The 12395-nt window shown below is 38.8% G+C and overlaps 1 long non-coding RNA gene across 1 annotated transcript in view; it reads left to right on the top strand.

Moving 5' to 3' along the window:
- The window catches only part of LOC132399099 (uncharacterized), a 79769-nt gene that overhangs the window by 30903 nt on the left and 36471 nt on the right, over positions 1-12395 (top strand). The gene's annotated exons all lie outside the window — the stretch shown is intronic.

The raw sequence follows: 12395 nt of genomic DNA, 5'->3' as shown, positions 1-12395 counted from the left end.
GCATAGAATATTAAAGTTGTATCACTTGGAGTTGAGAAAAAAGAGAGTTGACATTATGCAAATATTTAAGATCCTAAGGGGGCTTGGTAGGATGGATGTTGAGATGTTTGCACTGGTGGGAGAGTCAGAAAAAATGGAGGCATTACTACAAATAGGGAATGATCATGTAAATCTGAAGTGCATGGAAATTTCTTCTCTCAAAGGATAGTGAATCTCTGCAATTCTCTGGCCTTGGGAATAGTGGAAGCCAGAACCTTAGATCATTAGATATATTTGAGGTGGAAATAGATAAACATTGATGGGGAACTGGCACAGAAAAGTAGTTGAGGCATAGATCAACCATGATGATATTGAAGGTAGGAAAAGTTTGAAGGGTCTACTACTGCTATTTTCTTATGTTTTTTTTATTTCTGCAGGTTTAAAAATATTTTGTCAGTCTAGAGATTCATTAAATGATACATTCTCACTGACATGGAAAGAAGAACTGTTCTACATTTCATACAAATTATGTACAGTACATTTCTTCACAAAAATAACTTTATAAGCTTTAAAACAAAATACAGATACAAATAACTAGCTTTTCACTTCCATTACAGACATTGAAAGAGCTAAAGCATCAATTTTGCAGCTTCTGGCACATAAATTGCACTGTCACTATAGCAGAGGGAAGGAGTACAGATAAATAGGTGATATTTACAGGCCACATTAATCATGTTAGATATGGCTTTTGCTACTGAAAGATTTACAATTATTACTTGGGCGTTTACCCGAGCAATTTTAAAAATCTATATGTACAGATTCCTTATCAGGAAATGCAAAGGGAGGGTTCTAAAAGAACAAAATGGTGGACACATAGGCTTCAAAATTCATCTCTGTAATTCCTCATTATATGGACACCAAGGTGCTAATTAGGTTCAAGCATATTAACTGATGTATGCATAAATATTTGTCGTGTGAGAGTTGTTGACATCCATGTAAATGTGGGTTACACTAGTAAGCAGATCATGATATCCATCAGGATGAAATGCATTGAACAAAATTGTGCTATATTGGACAAATACTCTATCTAACAAGCACTCAGTAGTAGGAACAAAGCAGCAATGTATAATTACGGATTAGCTGCTAATTGACTCTCCCATGTTTAAAGGCTTTGTTCCTTTGCAGTTTTTAAAATTTGCTACAAAAACAGAACCCTGAAGAACTCACTGGATCAATCAACACCTGTGGAAGCAAAAGGTGTAAATCAAAATTTTGGATTGAGGCCTTGTATCAGGATTAAGAGGGAACAGGAAAGATTGCCAGATTATAATGGTATGCCGGGGAGTTCAACAGAGACTGGTAACTGATATGTGGAGTGGGCTATGGTGTAGTCTGTCCTTGGTCTTCTCCATAGCTATGGAAGGGCCAAACACAAACAGTGAGAACAACATCGCGTTTGCTGCTTGAGCAGTTTACTACCCAGTGATACGAACATTGACTTTTCCAATTTCAGGTAAACTACAACTTCATGTTCTCCTCCCACACAAATTCACCTGTCCTCTAGTTTTCTTCTCCCTTTGTTCACCCCCCTCCCATCTCCTTGCCTCACCTGGTTCCATCCGTGCATCATCTCCTCCCCATCAGTTTCCACCTTTCATCTGCCAGCCTCTATCCCACTGCCTATGTACTACAATATACAAAAACCTTTCCTGTTTTCTCTTAATCCTTATACAGGGTCTATTCCTCTTACATCCACAGATGGTGCTTAATGCATGAATTTTACCAGTTTTCTGTGTTTGCTCTAGATTCCAGCATTGCAGTCTTTTTTCTTGAGGTTGTTTTTAAATCTGCTGATAGTTCTTTGGAGAACAGTATAGCACTTGCTATAGAAGTTAAAACTTCTGATCAAACAAGTTTCTCTTGCATACGGCACTTCAGTGAACTTTGTCTTCGCTGGTGCTTCAAAATACTATCAAACCTGTGGCAGAGACCTGGTGGTTTGCTGCTGATTTCAGTGGAGGTACTTTGCAGGTAATCTTAAGAGAATAACTTCTAGCACCTCAGGGATCTTCAAGGTCCTGCTATAGTCTACAAATCTAAGATCACCACCAGTTTGGTCTCTCTGGATAATAAGCAACAGTAATATTCCCAATAAGAATAGCAAGGATGAGACCAGGAATCTTATCAGAGTAGTCACGGTCCATGATGCCACTGTCACTCTTCTGCCTCAGTAATCTGTATAATTTGTTGGGAAGAGACACAGTTGAATGGTGTGTCACTTAAATACTTGTCTCCGGAACCGATGGCTAAATTTTCTTAATGCTTGCAACTTTCAAATTAAGCCCCCCTGTTGAGATGTCTGTGAACAGTGTATTAAACCGTGAAGACTGAAATCATTATAATGAGTAAGCTGTATAAATCTTGTGTGCTTCCTGTGTTTGTGTGTGTGTGGGGGTAGGGGAAAGTGTTGCAATTTAAATACGTATCATGGCCAATGTTCCTGCATTTGACAATTGTCCAGTCTCTTCCCCAGTGTGCTTAACCCTTCCATCCTCAAGTAATTAATTAATACATTTCATCTTTTTTTTACCTTTGCCTAGCTTTCTTAACAGCAGTCAAATAATCCTCATAATAAGTTAACCCTATTATGAATATTATTCCATCAATGAAAGTAAATCTCGAACAACAGGTTTTATACATTTAATATGTTCCCAGGGTGATTTACTATAGTGGACTTGGTTCTGTTCTATGCGGTCTCAAGCTCAAAACTCATCAGTTATGTTGCACTCTTTAAGCATGTTTACCTGCCAGAGAGTCAGTGCTAACAATGAAAATGGGATTCTAAACTATTCAAAATATTGCAGATATAATTGAATAATTCACATACACATTATATATTAATCAAAAATATCAAATTCCAATTGTAGAGCGGGTTTCATTGCAGTATTTGCAAATGTGGCACATAAGTAATTTTGGAAGTCCTCTGTATAATTACCTTGTAATGGAGCAATATGCATTGTACTATAATGACCTAGCACATCACACTACAAAATAATTAAAAATAAACTTTGTCATAGGCATGAATGGAATTTCTATACTAAGCTTGGATATTTGTATATCGAACTGCAGTAAAAAAGAACAACTTAACAATTGATTAAGATGCATTGAATAACCTTGACTTTTTAATATAAGTTCTATTCAGTTTTAGTAAATTTAAGGGCACAAGGAAAAACAATTTGCAGGACAAAGAAAATAGATTTGGTTCTATCAGTTGTAAACTAGTTATCCCTTTTAACCTTGAACATCATTGGATTATGTGATGGGTTGGTTTTATGGATAAGTAGATTAACATACTTCTATGTACAGAATGGGTTCCTTTTTGAACTTGGCTCAAAATTGACAGTGTTTCATTAGGAGATTGTAAGCTTGCAACTAGTTTACTTGCTGTAACTGAACAGCCTAACAAACCATTAATCAAAATTGCTTGATTATCTGGCTGTTAATGCAGCAAAGATGCAAATGGTGATGAAAAGTCAGTGACCTGAATCATTACCTCTATTTTTCTTTCCACACGTGCTTTATGATCTGCTGAGTAATTCCAACAATTTTTGCTTCTTTTGCAATATAGTGCCAATATAATGCTTTATTTTGGCAACCAAACCAAAGATATAAAAGCTTTGCAGTGACATGCAGCGTGCTAGAGGAACTTAGTGGATCAGGCAGCATCTATGGAGGGAAATTGTCAGCTGACTTTTTGGGAGGAGACCTTTCTTTACAACTGGGAAGAAAGAGAAGAGATTGCCATTATAAGAAGGTGGGGCAGGGAATGATGTGGGAAGGGAGAGATAGGAAGCTGGGTGAGTGGGAGAGTGGGAATGATGTAGGAAGCTAGGAGCTGATGGGTGGAAGTGACAATGAATAGAAGAAGATGGCATATGATAGTAGTGGACAATGAGCCATGGAATAAAAGGTAGGAAGTGAGGAGTGGAAACAGAACCAGGAATATGTGGGTAAAGAACAGATCAAAAGTGCAGGAGAGGAGAAAGAACAGGGCTATGAGCACCAACAGGAAAGGGAAAACAAAGAGAAAACAAAGGGGGGGGGGTGCCTACCAGAAGAAATCGATGTTCATGCCATCGGGTTGGAACTACCAAGATGGAATTTGAGTGCTAATCTTCTCATCTGCATCTGGCCTCAAATTGGCAGTAGAGATGGCTGTGGATAGATTATGCCAGTGTGGGAATGAGAAGTGGAATTAAAATGGTCAGGCACCAGGAGCTCCTGGCTGTCATGCTGGATGGTGTGAAGGAACTTGATGAAGCAATCCCACATTTTGAATGAGCTCACTGATGAGCCTCACCAGATGCAACAAATAATACAGATTGGTTCTCAACTGAAAGACTGCCTCATCTGGAAAGACTTTTTAAACTATAATAACACCATCAGATATAAGAGCAGTTTGTCCATTTGGCCTGTTGGGTCTGTTTTACCATTTCATCATGACTGAAACAAGTTTCCTCTCAGCTCCAATCTCCTGCCTTCTCCCTGTATCCCTTCATGCTCTGAACCATCAAGAATGTATCAGCCTCAGCCTTAAATATACATAACGACTTGACTTCCACAACTGGCTGTGGCAAAGAATTCCACAGATACACTACTCTTTGGCTAAAAAAAATCCTCGTCTTCTCCATTCTAAAAGAATGCCCCTCTATTCTGAGGCTGTGTCTTCTGATCTTGGACACTCCGACCATAGCAAACATCCTCTCTACATCAACTCTTTCAAGGCCTTTCACCATTTAATAGGTTTCAATGGGGTCACTCTTCATTCTTCTGAATTCTAATGAATACAGGCCCAGAACCATCAAACACTCTTCAAAACTGTTCAACCCTGGAATAATTTTTGCAAACCTGCATTGAACCGTTTCCAGTTTCAGCAGATCCTTTCTAAGACAAAGGGCTCAAAACTGTTCACAATACTCCAAGTGAGGCCTTATCAGTGCTTTGTAAAGACTTAACATTACATCCTTGCTTTTATATTCTAGCACTCATGAAATGAATGCTAACATGGCATTTCATCCTCACCACTGACTCAACCTGCAGATTAGCTTTTAGGGAATCCTGTGCAAGAACTCCCAACTCCATTTGCACCTCATTTTTTTTGTATTTTCTCTACACTTAGAAAATAGTCAACTCTTCCATTTCTTCTACCAAAGTGCATGACCATCCACTTCCTGACACTGTATTCCATCTGCCACTTCTTTGCCATTTCTTCTAATCTGTTTAAGCCCTTTGGTATCCTTTCTGCTTCCTCAAAAGCCCTTCTGTATCCTTTCTACTTCTTCTATAGTCTTCCATACTACTTCAAAACTACCTGCCTGTCCACCTATCTTCATATCATCTGCAAACTTTGCAACAAAGCCATCAATTCCGTCATTGACATATAACAAAAAAAGCATCAGTCCCAACTCAGACCCTTATGGAACATCACTAGTAACTGGCAACCAACCAGAAAAGGCTCTGTTTATTCCCACTCTTTGCCTCCTGCCAATCAGCCACTGCTTTAACCATGCTAGAATCTTTCCTGTAATACCATGTGCTCATAGTTTGTTAAGCAACCTCATGTGTGGCACCTTGTCAAAGGCCTTCTGAAGGTCCAAGTACACAACATCAACCCATTCTGGTTTGTCTATCCTGTTTGTTATTTCTTCAAAGAATTCCAACAAATTTGTCTGGAAAGATCTGTTGACTACAGCCTATTTTATCATATGCCTCCAAGTATACTGAGACCTTATCTTTAATAATTGACTCCAATATATTCCTAACCACTGAGGTCAGACTAACTGGTCCATAGTTTCCTTTCTTCTGCCTCTCTCCCTTCTTGAAAAGAAGAGAGACATTTACAATGTTTAGGGCCCTGAATGGTGGTGAAGGAGGAGACTTAGGTGTAAAAGCAACATTTAGGATCATTGCAGGGATCAGTGTGGAGAGATAAATAGACAAAGGAGTCACAGGGATTGATATTCCTGCGGAAGGCATAGAGAGGAGAGGAGAAGAAGACATTCCATGTAATAGGATCACGTTGAAGATGGCAGACATTGCAAATAAAAATACATTGAAAATGGGGGCCTATGGGTGAGAACAAGGGGAACTCTCTACTTGTTATGTATTGGAGTATGGGGTGAGGGAAGATGTGAGAAAAATAGAAGTGATGTGATGTGAGTAAGGGCTACATCGATAGCAGTGGTGGAGGGAGCCACAGTTTTGAGACCTTAGACATATGAGATAGGAGCAGAATTAGGTCATTTCATCAATTAAGTCTGTTCTGCAAAAGAGGGTACGTTGAAAGTCCAAGAATGGAAAGCCTCAGCATGAGAACAGATGGAAAATAGATGGAGACACTGAGAGAATGGAATAGCATTCATGCAAGTGACAGGGTGGCAAGAGGTGTAGTTGAGGTAACTGTGAGAGTCAGTGGGTTAGTAAAAAATACTAATAGATAATCTGCCTCCTGAGGTCGAGTAGGAGGAGAAAGGTGTTGGAGAAGGACCAAGTGAATTTAAGGGAAAGATGGAAGTTGTAGTGAAGATGATCATGATCTTTAGGAGCAGACTTGATGGGCCAAATAACCTAATTCTGCTCCTACATCTTATGGTCTTACTGCTGAAGCACTGAGGTAATTGTTCTGTTACTTCATTGTTGAAACTCAACATGCTGTTCAACAAGCTTTCGAAGTTGCCAGTCCACATCCGAAGCTTGGGGATTTAAATGCTTAACATGTTAATCCATTCAAGGTGAAATGTGTTGAGCTTGCACATTGTTGCTTTCTGAGGAAGACTGGAGTTCCGCAGACTTGATCCACCATTGTTCTAAGTTTGCATTGAAAGACCTGCAGTTGTTATTACACACCTGCTTCTGAGAAAATGATGATGCCAAGTACAAACATCAGTACTTCTATTATTTTCCTCCACTCGTCTTGATATCCATGTACTGTTGACCCAAGCTTCTTAAGGTGTGGAATATAGATTTTTTTTGAAGTGTTTCAACCTGATTCACAGTTACAAGGAATATCGATGACAGCCAAAATTTGACAGAATTAACAAAAAGTTATTCAGAGCCATGAATCTGAGCTTTCTGGCATTTGTATTTTTTAATGTTTTCTTGTCTTTTGCCTTTCTAGCTGACATAACAGGAAATGTCATCTTTAGAAGGATGACTTACTGGTCTGCCCAGCATTCTGTTCAGTGTACAGTTTTAATACAACATAACAGTGGTTGATCTCATCACCAACATCCATAAGATGGCCCACAGAGAGGAGGTGAAAGAACTCAAGGCACCGTGACAGTCAACTATCTTCTTCCTTGATGTCAACAAGACAAAGGAGATGGTTACCAACTTTAGGAGAATTCACAACACTCACACCCCTCTTTACGTCAGCACAACAGCTGTGGAAACTGAGAGCAGTTTCACACTCCTGGGAATGCATATTTCACACAACCCCAGATGGTCCCAGAACACATCCTACACAATCCTCAGCTTTCTGAGGAGGCTGAAAAGAGCTGGACTATGTACATCAATACTCACATCCTTTCACAGATGCACAGTAAGAGAGCATCCTAACATGCTGCTTTACTGCTTGGTACGGAAACTGTAGGGTTGCAGACAGGATGGTTCTACAATGGGTGAACAAAGCTGCCCAGTGCATCACCAACTCCAGCCTACCTGCTAACAGAATCAGAATCAGGTTTAATATAATTAATAAATATCATGGGCAGATGTTGTAAACTACGTTATTTTATGATGGCAGTACATTGCAATACATAGTAAAAAAAAACTATAAAGTACCATCAGAACTATATATATCAAATTAAATAAGTAGAGACCGAAAAGATATAGTGAGGTGGTGTACAAAAATTGATTGTCCATTCAGAAATCTGATGGTGGTGGGGAAGAAACTGTTCCTAAAATGTTAAGTGTGTGCCTTCAGGCTCCTGTACCCCCTGCTTGATGGCAACAATGAAAAGAAGGGGATATCCCAGGTGATGGGGCCCTTAATGATGGATGCCACCTTTTTGAGGCATTGTCTTTTGAAGACATTATTGATGGGCATATATTGTATACAGAAATATGTCAGAAAAAGGCCAGCAGTTTCAAGAAGAATCCCACCCACTCTGCTCATGGGCTGTTTGTCCCACTTCCAATCGGAGGAGGCTACCTAGCAATCACACCAGGACCACAAAACTCAAATAGTTACTTTACCCAAGCAGAAATGCTGATCAACACCTCCACCCACTTTTTTACTATTTCCTTTGAAAGCAACTTATGTACAGTCACTTTATCCACATACCATCAATCACTGTATATAAAGTATCTGATGTATTTATATTTATCATGTTTTTTATTATTATGATCTTTTATCCTATTGTGGGTTTTTTTACGTTGCATCAGATATGGAGTAACAATTATTTAATTCTCCTTTACACTTGTGTATGGAAATGATATTAACCAAACTTGAATACAATGACTCAGACGTTGTGGGTGTGAAATTTCCCAACAATAATGTTGTTAATTAGAGAGAAAAAAATTGAAATAAAAACAGAAATTGTTGGAAATACTGAGATTAGAAATGGCTGATTATCTTAAATGTACCAAGTCAGAGGATAATTACAACAGTTTATTCACTCCTCCTCTATTTACATTCACCTGCTTCTACTTACATCTTCCTGGCAGGTCATCTGCAATTATTCATTTTCTCTAGTCCTTCAAATATTTCCTCCCTTCTATCCCCCCTTGACTCTTCTGTGCAATGAAACACATACTTGAATTTGAAGTTAGTTCAGTGCTTGTGATGGGAAAAAATCCTAAAATGGTTGATTGCATTGCAACTGTCACAGGTGATGCCTGACCTTCTGATGTCTGATTCTTGTTTATTAACGTAACCTGTTATTTGTGATTTTAATGTTATGCTCTGTGCCCTTTCTCAGTAGACATCGAGCATCATTATGTCTATGACCGTGCCTGATCAGCACCATGGTTTATCTCTTCTCCATAATCCTAGATTGCTAGATCTTTCAAAATATTAACTACCACTTTAAATACTTCCAATGATCTACCCTATACAACCACCTGAAGTGGGAAGTTTCAGAGATTCACCATTCCCTGCATGAGGAAATTTCTATACAGATTTAAATGACTGCCCCCTTATCTTGTAACTAAGTTTCTTTACTCAAGACCCTCCTACTATTGGAAGCATCAATATGTACAATCTCACGCCTTTGTAGGTTCTTACACATTTTGAACATATCCTATCCTAAACTTCAAAGAGTATCTATCCAAATAACTTCTTGTGACAAAACAGTTCTCCCTTCCTAGGAATTTAGTTCAAGTTTGTTGAACATGACTGTACAACATCTGACTGTACATATATATGACCAAATGAAACAATGTTCTTTCAGACAATGTGCACCCAAAAAATAAATATCGCACACAGCTCATAAATAAAAACAGCACACACAAATTGCTGGTGGAACACAGCAGGCCAGGCAGCATCTATAAGGAGAAGCACTGTCGACGTTTCGGGTCAGGACCCTTCGTCGACAGTGCTTCTCTTTATAGATGCTGCCTGGCCTGCTGTGTTCCACCAGCATTTTGTGTGTATTGTTTGTATTTCCAGCATCTGCAGATTTCCTCGTGTCAACTCATAAATAAGTTAATATTATCATAACTAAGTTAATAAAATATAATTCAAAATGCATGTTGTGTGTAGCATAGGTAACCAGTAAACAGCTTGCTGTCCTAGTGATGAGACCTTGTTAGTGGTAGGGTATCTGTTAGTCTCACAGTTTAAGGGAAGAAGCAGTTACACAGCCTGGCAATCCTAATCCTAATGTTTGTGTATCTCCTTCCTGATGGCAGTGGGTCAGAGAGATTGTGGGATAAGTGGTAGGGATGTTCAACAATGCTTCGGGATCTTTGTCTGCAATACTCCCAGTACATGTCGGATTATGGCGAACAGAGACCTTGATGATACTCACGTCAGTTTTTGCTATCCTCCGTGGAGTCTTGTGGTCTGATGCCTTGTAGTTTCCATACCACACAGTGTTGTAGGTAGACAAGACACTGTCGACGGTGCTCCTGTAGAAAGTTGTTAGAATGGGGGCACGGAGGCTTGCACACCTCAATCTCTTCAGAAAATGTAGATGTTGCTGTGTCTTCCTGACTAGTGAAGAGGTGTTGTGGGTCCAGGTTAGATCATCCATTATGTGCACACCAAGAAACCTTGTGCTCTTTACTCTATGGCAGGGTCATTGATGTGACCCTCTTTTGTTTTGTCCATGTTGAGCCACATTGAAACAAATGGTGTTATTGTTTTCACACAATTTGACAAACCTCTCTACCTTCTCCCTGTATGTCAACTTAGCATTGTTTCTGATGAGGCCAGCCACTGTTGTATCATCAGTGAACTGGATTACATGGTTTGAGCTGAATCTGGCAGTGAGGTCATTGGAACTCATAGGATTTTGGACTTGAAGGTGGAAAGAGCCCAGTCAATCCAAGTTGGCAGCAAGATCTCATGCTCCATCATGGTGCCACCCAGGACTGTTGCTCACAGTGCTGATTCACGAGTACCATGCCAAATTACAAGGATAATCCTGGAAACTATAGACTGGTGATTCTCACATCAGTGATAGGAAAGTTACTGGAATGATGAGCACATAGCAATGAATTATCAACCAGTTTAAAAATTTCATTCCAGGATTCGTCAGATATTGATGTCTGTAATTCTTGTTCCCAGAGATTGTTAATTTTGTCTAAAGGAACATTCCTCATCTCCAGTAACATACCATAAATATTAGATATTGAACCATTATGAAAAGGTGTCAAAACTAAAAATTACATCTAGTAAGTTCTTACCTGAGCTAAAAGGAAATGTGCATAATTGAGATCTTAGAAAGTCTCTGATTTGTAGATATCTAAAAAAGTGAGTTTTGGGTAAGCTATATTTAGCTGACAATTGCTCAAATGAAAAAAGGTTTCCTCCAACAAACAGATCCCAAAAATATATAATACTCAACCTGTCCCATTCTTTAAAACTAAATCAGTCATGGAGGGTTTAAAAAAAATTAGAATAAATGGGACTTGAAGGGGAACAGCTCAATAAACCAAAGAGTTTTCTAAATTGTATCCAGATCCTCAGATTATGTTTAACTATTAAATTATCAGTTAGTTGACTTACAAAATAAAGTAAGTGAGGATCCAAGAAGAGAAATAACAGAAAATTTATTAACAGAGTTAGCTTCTAAAGATACCCATACTGGACAGTCTACATGATTAATATAATATAGCCAAAATGTAAGATATTGTATATTAAATGCCCAGTAATAAAATCTAAAATTAGGTAAGGCTAAACCTTACCTAACTGGAGAGAATTCTTAGGATTTATGAGCGTTTTGAAAACTACAGCCTAATCAGGGAAAGCCAAAATGGTTTTGCACAGGGCAAGTAATTTTTTTCTAACTTGATTGGGTTTTTTGATGAGGTGACAAAGGTGTTTACCGAAGGTAAGAACTGTGGATATCTACATGGATTTTAGTAAGGCATTTGATAAGATCCTTCATGGGAGGCTCTTCCAGAAGATTAAGATGCATAGGAACAATGGTGAATTAGCCATTTGGGTGCAGAACTGAATTGCTCATAGAACACAGAGGGTAGTGGTCAAAGAGACTTATTCCAGCTGGAGATTTGAGATTTGAGTGTTCTGCAGGGAGACTAGAATCTCTGCTGTTCGTGATGCATATTAATGACCTCGATGAAAATATAAATATGTATATTAGTAAGTTTGCAGACAATATGAAGATCAGTAGTGTTTTAGATAGCGTAGAAGACTGGCAAAGAATATAGTGGGATTTAGATCTGTTGCCGATATACGTGGAGAACTAGCATATGGAGTTCAACCCAGTCAAATGTGAAGTGTTGCATCTTAATAGGTCAAATGTAAATAGACACTGCACTGTACAGGGCAAGTACATTAACAGTGACGATGACCAGTGTGATCTTGGGGTCCAAGTTCATAACTCCCTGAAAGTGGCTACACACATTGATAGGGTGATTAAGAAGGAATATGGTATGCTTGCTTTATCAGTTGAGGCATTGAGGTCAAAAGTCAGAAAATTATATCGCAGCTTTATAAAACTCTAGTTAGGCTGCATCTTGAGTATTGCATACAGTTCCACTTGCTACATTATATGAAGGATGTTGAAGTTTTGCAGAGAGTGCAGAATGGGCTTACCAGGATGTTCCCTGAATTAGAGGACATGTGCTATAACAAAAGGTTGGATAAACTTAGGTTGTTTTCTTTGGAGTGGTGGAGGCTGAGAGGAGATCTGATATATGTTTATAAGATTATGAGAGAGATAGAT

This window comes from Hypanus sabinus, chromosome 1 (genome assembly GCF_030144855.1).
Source record: "Hypanus sabinus isolate sHypSab1 chromosome 1, sHypSab1.hap1, whole genome shotgun sequence".
NCBI classification, from domain to species: domain Eukaryota; kingdom Metazoa; phylum Chordata; class Chondrichthyes; order Myliobatiformes; family Dasyatidae; genus Hypanus; species Hypanus sabinus.
Note: the sequence above shows the minus strand (reverse complement) of the source record. Positions and strands in the feature narration are given on the sequence as shown.